The 7,362-nt window shown below is 36.3% G+C and overlaps 1 non-coding gene across 1 annotated transcript; it reads left to right on the forward strand.

Moving 5' to 3' along the window:
• Positions 1-6,587: 6,587 nt before the first annotated feature.
• Positions 6,588-6,660, forward strand: TRNAI-AAU (transfer RNA isoleucine (anticodon AAU)). The gene has a single exon. It is a non-coding gene; the product is annotated as a tRNA-Ile (tRNA).
• The last annotated feature ends 702 nt before the right edge of the window (positions 6,661-7,362 follow it).

Genomic DNA, 7,362 nt, shown 5'->3' on the forward strand with positions numbered 1-7,362 from the left:
CCAGGTGGCCCGGGTTCGATTCCCGGTCGAGGCAAGTTACCTGGTTAAGGTTTTTTTCCGGGGTTTTCCCTCAACCCCATATGAGCAAATGCTGGGTAGCTATCGGTGCTGGACCCCGGACTCATTTCACCGGCATTATCACCTTCATCTCATTCAGACGCGAAATAACGTAAGATGTTGATAAAGGATCGTAAAATAACCTGCATGCAAAAGAGTAAAATTTTGAAGTACAGTAGTCACCGGCGTAGGTGGCGCTTGCCTGTAGATCCGAAGTTTCTCTCGGGCGCGAGTTCGATTTTCGCTTGGGGTGATTGCCTGGTTGGGTTTTGTCCGAGGTTTTCTCCAACCGTAAGGCAAATGTCGGGTAATCTATGGCGAATCCTCGGCCTCATCTCGCCAAATACCATCTCGCTATCATCAATTCCATCGACGCTAAATAACCTCGTAGTTGATACAGCGTCGTTAAATAAGCAAGTAATATATATATATATATATATATATATATATATATATATATTGAAGTTCGTTACGTCACCGAGACGCAGCAGCAGGACTCTATTCTCTGAGCAGTGAATGGGAGTGACGCAAGGTTTACGCGGCCCTGTGGGTCTGACCCACTTCAACGCATTAAAATAGCTCCATTCTGGGCGATAGATCACAATCGGTGCCGCGATGGACTTCCGCACCGACGGAACATATCTATCACCAAGTCAAGACGAATGTATTCTTTTATTGAACGACGCTGTATCAGTAGCGCGGATATCTAGTTCCGATGGAATTGGTGATAGCAAGACGAATCCGAGAATTCACCATGTTATTGTTCTATAAGGCGACTCATCAGGGAAGATACCCGGGGTTAATGAGGTTAGAATTTCCATATCAGTAACACAGAAATTCAGGACATTTTGGCGCGATGTTGAACAGCGACCTTGTACGTCAAAGTATTCAATTTTACAGGAGAGTGACAAAGCATTTTAATAGCTTGATAACGAACAAATATCTGACGTAAGAGGATATTAATTAAATCTCTTCTTGTAAAGTTTGTATCCATGTCTGAACATAAGATGTGTTCGCAGGAGATTCGGAAATACTATTTATAGGAATAATTTATAGTCTCATTTTGTTCATTTTTTGACATGTATTGTAAGGTCACTGTTCAAAACCGTCGATATGTCTTTTCATACATCCCGTTCCATATATTTTTAAATTAGTGACACTATTTGGGGATATCGTAACTGGATTTAATTTGTACAGTTACATATTGTTTACATTTACATTCAAGGTTTGTGTACCAGTCATACTTATTAGCAAAACTGGCTGAGTTTTACTTTTGTTTACCTGACATAACGCCAGTTTAGGAAGGATTTTTTTCCTTAATGAATCGCCAAAGAGCTGATAGTAGGAATAGGCTTGAAATGACATCTGTGATATCAATTTTAATGTTACAATATAATTTTAGACACATGACGTGTGTTGTGTTTCATGATTACCTTAGGAATAAATATGTTCTATTAAAGAAATTCCAAGTCTCTTAAGTATAGGATGGAAATTATTCAAAGATAAATGATCAGTATTTTTAGATATAGATCCTGATCAGCTGATCACACATACAGGACACTTTTTGATGAGAATTATCGAAAATATAAAAATACTGGGTATTCCATTTAAAGAAGAGAGTTGGAATTAGTCTACTTTCGGTTTAAGGGGAATTGGACGTTATCGCATGCAAAGTAATGGTAAAAATAGCCTATCTTCAAGCAGTCATAAATGTAATACTATTTATCACAGCTATTCCATTTTTTTAGTGATATATGTATACACATTAAACTTTAAAATGAAAAAAAGAATGGTTAATCTAGTGTAAATCTTACCCTTAAATTAATTTTTGAATTTAAACATATGTTTTATATAAATTCACTACATACCTGTGATTAGGTACACTCTATTCACTTATCATAGCACACATTGAATTAAAATATTGGCCACTTACTGCTAACAGATACTAAAACATACCCTACTAAAATTATTAAAATATCTGTAATATTATGGGCATAGGGCTTATACTAATCTTAAATTTTTTTTAAATTTATTGACGGTGATGATTACTATAAGCCCTATGCCCATAATATTACAGATACATGAATAATTTTAGTAGGGTATGTTTTAGTATCTATTAGCAGTAAGTGGTCAAATTTTCAATTCTATATGTGCTATAATAAGTGAATAGAGTGTACCTAATCACAGACATGTAGTGAATTTATTAAAAAAATTGTGCTTAATTAAAAAAAAAATAATTTAAGGATACAGATTTACTTTAGAGTCACCATTCTTTTTCATTTTAAAGCTTAATATGCATACACACATAGCTAACAAAAATGAAAGACCTCTGATAAATAGTAGACTATTATATTTATGACTGCTAGAAGATAGGCTATTTTTACCATTATTTTGCATGCGATAATGACCAACTCCCCTTAAACCGAAAGTAGAAAGAACTCGGTAATACCATTATTGAGTTCTTAGTACAGTATACGGCTATCCCCACACACTTAGTTTGTCACTGAACCATATGCTTCAAACGTTATTTAGGTGGTACGGGACTTTTTACTAGCCCTGTTTAAACAACACACTGGTCATTCACATGCTATGAAATAGCGACATAAAATGAGAATAACTACCAGAGCTTCACCTCAGAAAAGACGTTTTTAATAACGACCGCTAGAAGAAAGTACTGTTGCTCCATGCAAACTGTCGTCCCATAAGTAGGGATTTGACCTTTGGAAATAAGTAGAAATCTGCTGGAGCAAGATCTGGAAAATATGGAGGCTGTGGAAGGACAGGTATTTTGTGTTGTGCGAGGAATTCGCTCACCAAGAGCGACCGATATGCTGGGGTATTGTCATGATGAAGAACCTAATTCTGTCCTTGCCACAAATTTGGTCTTTTCCGTCGAACTGCAACACGAAGACGACGAAGAATTGCAACATACGCCTCCTTACTGACAGTTCGATCCTCAGGAAAAAACTCGAAATGTACGGAGACCTGGATATCGAAGAACACTTCAAGCATTACTGTCCCCTTTGATCGGTCGGCACACTGAGACTATACGCCTGGAGAGTAGGCTACATGCCACACGGAAAAGGCAGAGAAGTTGCCTACGGAGCATGGCGTTACCACCCGAAGTTCGGATACTTTCTGACTCTACTTTTAGTGGTATCAATAAAAAAAAAATGCTGGAAGTGAAATTAAAATAGGTCGGCATTCGGATACTGAATCAGCTAGTGAAACTGGAAATATTATATAGTGTGATTGCATTGAGGCAAATATTAATTATGTGGCATTGATTCAGTCATAGTTTTCTGCCCAAGGGCAGATCTTTCACTGCAAACTGAACACTCTCCAATATTTTCTATTTTCTGTCTTCCTCTTAGTCTCCGTATATGGGTATGATCCTCATATCTTAATGTCGTCTACCACGCAGCGTATTTGAGTAATATGTATATTATTTTACATATATCATCATCATCATCATCATCATCATCATCATCATCATCATCATCATCATCATCATCATCAGCCTTCAAGTGTTAGACCCCAGCGGATCTGTTACGGTCTCTTGCCAGCGTTTCGTAGGTCTTCCTAAATTTCTTCGACCTCTTGGGTCATACGACAAAATATGCCTGGGCCATCTAGAGCGATCCATCTTCTTGACATGTGTCTGCCAGTGAAGCCTGTATTGCTGCAGATAATGGATAATAGAGTCAATTTTTAATTCCTTCAGAATACCTACGTTCCGATGATGGTCGAGAAGAGAGTATCCAGCAGTTTTTTTTCATGAATGTCATTTCGGCAGTTGTTAGCCATATATATGAAGAGTCCACTGCAAGAATGATGGATGTCACTTTCTTGTCGAAAATCAACCAAGACTGTCAGTGCATAGCTTAAGACATATAGAATGTACATACAGAGCTATATGGCATTAACACCGATAGTCATTGTCCAGTAATGATCGGAAAATCACAGTTAAGCTTTGAGCGCTAAGCATTTCAAACTTTCAATTGCCTCTCCTGCAAAATGTATTCCAAATAACTCCATCATTCTTGCAGTGGACTCTTCATATGTGTGTGTGTGTGTGTGAGAGAGGCGGAAAGCGAAAAGAGAGCTCTTGTCGCAAATTTACGTAAGATTCAGAATTTATGTTATTTTCAAATTCAGCATTAAATTCTGAAGAATTTGATACCAAATTTAGATTTATAACTAATAAATTGAGTGAGTTATAGCAATTTGAATAGGCCTATTTGTTACGGAAATCAGGTGTTTTAAGAAAACAAGCTTTAAAGTTTTACATTGCCACCATCAATATAATTTGACACATTTAAGAAATTTTTAAATCGATATGAGCTTGAACAGGACAGACTAAGCTATAATAATCGACAAAATACCCAATTCGATATTTTCGACCCTAACCTTCCATTTTGCTTGTACTGGAAATTTTACTTCTCCGACAAGAGGTCCCTGTTCGCTTTCCGCCTCACATATAGATGTACTCGTAGTACAGTATATATAAACCGATGTAGATATTTTTAAACAATTGCTTCAAAACCAGAGAGGTAATAGTAATATGCGTTACAAGAGCGGTATGTTGAAGTTTTCATGTTCGAGGAAAAGTTTGAAAAAGCGAAACGTAGTTGAGCTTCTTTAATTTCCGAGAATTGAAAGAAAACATACCGCTCGTGTATCGTACATTACTTTGTGCGAAGATCGTTTATTACATACCTGAAAGAGGAATTTCTAATTAGTTGCAATGAAATCTCCATCTTGGTTTCTGTTCAATGACGGCAAATTTGCAAAACAAAAATATCTATCTTCAACATTGTTGCTTTAAAATGTTTTCTGTGTTTACTATACTCCAGCAGGCCGTCATATACGTCTGTCTTTTTTTCCCCCCAGTCTATGATGAGTCTGGAATCTTGTTGATTTTTTCACGGCTTCCTTAATGTTACTTGCATCACGAATGCAGTAACTTTAGTGGAGTTGTAGAGTTTACTTAATTTTTGCAAATATGTAAAAACAATAATTAACAGTGCAATTTAGGTGAAATTGCAATGGTAAGTTTCCAATTTATAATTATTACTATATTGAACGTCTCTAAAAATAATATGTTAAAAGCCTAAAGCAGTAAAATCAATATGTCACTTAAGCGGTAAGAAGAGGGAAATTGTTATGTGTGTTAGGTTGGGAATACTGAATGTGGAATTTTAGACTTTCCGCGGATTGGTTTTGTGCGGAAACCAAGCAAATACGCACGATCTCGCACAAAATTATTACCTGGTGTTATTATTAATTTTGTAGTACTTAAGATTTATTTAAAGTATGAACCCATTTGATTTTCATAGCTTAGAAAATTATGTTTTATTTATCGGCCAAATAGTAAAAGAGATTTCTTTCAAATAGGATCTCCATGTGTGTAATAAAATGTCTAATCATGGAAAACTAGCCCTACCATGATAATCCGGAAAGAGTGTCTCATTCGCCTCGATATACCTATGCAGTAGTTCTCTGCGTTTGTAAACACAATAGAGCCTACGAAGTAAGGACTCTTCCGTGCAGTGTTGTACACTGGCGTCAAAAAATATCAGTCCTACAGTTTTTTGATCGTGTAAACGAACTTTCTAACCACGAGATAAGTCAGAACCAAAGATATAAGAAGTTGACAAATTTTGAAATACGTAGTTCCGCTAGTTATCAATAGGTGACACAATTATTGAGACGGTTAAAATTTTACAACTTGTATTTCTAGATACAGTAAATCTAAGTAAGATTTCTTAAAAAACCTTGTATCTTTATCCTATAAATATTTCACTATGATATCTTCAGCAGTGCCGAAGATAATGGGTCATTAAATAAGAAAATTTAATTTTGCCATATTGGTAATCAATCTCCCCTGAAACAGAACTCAATCGATAGATAACGCAAATTTTAAAAAGTGCATCGTATAGATGAGTATCTAGATTATGTTCTTTTATAAAGCTTACATTACATAATCCATGAAAATTATTTTTTAACCTACTGTGGCACGAAAGTTAAAATGGAAATCGAAATCAATTTTAGCTCTAAACCCCAATGGGTGTTCAATTATATTTGTTGGGTTCTTCAATCCTGGAGCACCCATGTAGTCGGTGCCTGTGACTATGATGAATATGATTGAGAGTCAAATAAATTTAAACCAGTTTATGTGTTGTAATGATTATTTTTCCAGTATTTCATTATCGATTATATAATAACTAGGCTATATCATTCTGTAAAAGTATTTACAATGGAATAACCTTGTCAGCTCGAGTATAGTTTATTTTTTCATGAAGAGGGTTGTATAATTTGCATCGTTTATCATAAACACATTCGTTACGCGTAAGTAAATCACTGAAGCCCATCCGTGTCTAACCTTGACTTTAAAATACTGACTTTAGACAAGCTGCCTTTTTTTCATTAAATTTTACCGTGTGGGTAAGAGGATTCAGAAATGTCGTGCGAAATTGAAATTACGTATCTGTGTCACACTCAATCTTTTCGCAAGAGTTTACGCATGTGGCCCGTTAGCTCAGTTGGTTAGAGCGTCGTGCTAATAACGCGAAGGTCGTGGGTTCGATCCCCCACGGGCCAAGTTTTTTTTTTTACATCTCTATTTGTTGTCTTATTTCACGCAAAGAAAGTACTATATGTAAAAATGAAATAATGGGTGAAGTTTCAGTCATGTATTACCAGTATAGAGAATTAAAAACAAACACTGAAAATACGTTAGTTTTGTAGTGTGGAGTAGAAGAAACTCGATGTGATCACTGGGAGAGCTGTGGTCCCACCCAACGCGCCCTAAATAGGTTCCTTACTTATATAGGAAAATGAAGAAGGCGGCCATATTCCGTCGTTGTGACGTTATTTGAGGTGGAGTGGAAGAATGATTGCAGTATCGCCAACTGTGGTAACCATTCATATTACCTTACACACCTAACAAAACCTAATCTAATCTAACCTAACGTGCTACACACCTATTGTAACATTCCTAACGTTTGGCACACTTGTTGTAACATTCCTCACAGTTTCATTTCGTTTGCCGATATTGGCATCCCTGCTACGCCTCTGCTGGAAGTCAAGAGTCATCTAGTGGAAGTGAAGTGAAACTGCGACTCTGTTAATTACGTTTCCGAAGTTGTTTCTGTGTTATCTGCAAGAATTATTGTCATTGTATTGATAATTGCATTTATACTGTACAATAAAACTTGAAATGTGTTCTAAATTGATTTCCAGCGACACAATCCCAGCAAACGTGTGAATGTTCGTTAGGAGTCCGTTGGAAGTGGCCGTAGG

Source organism: Periplaneta americana, chromosome 14, assembly GCF_040183065.1.
Source record: "Periplaneta americana isolate PAMFEO1 chromosome 14, P.americana_PAMFEO1_priV1, whole genome shotgun sequence".
NCBI classification, from domain to species: Eukaryota; Metazoa; Arthropoda; class Insecta; order Blattodea; family Blattidae; genus Periplaneta; species Periplaneta americana.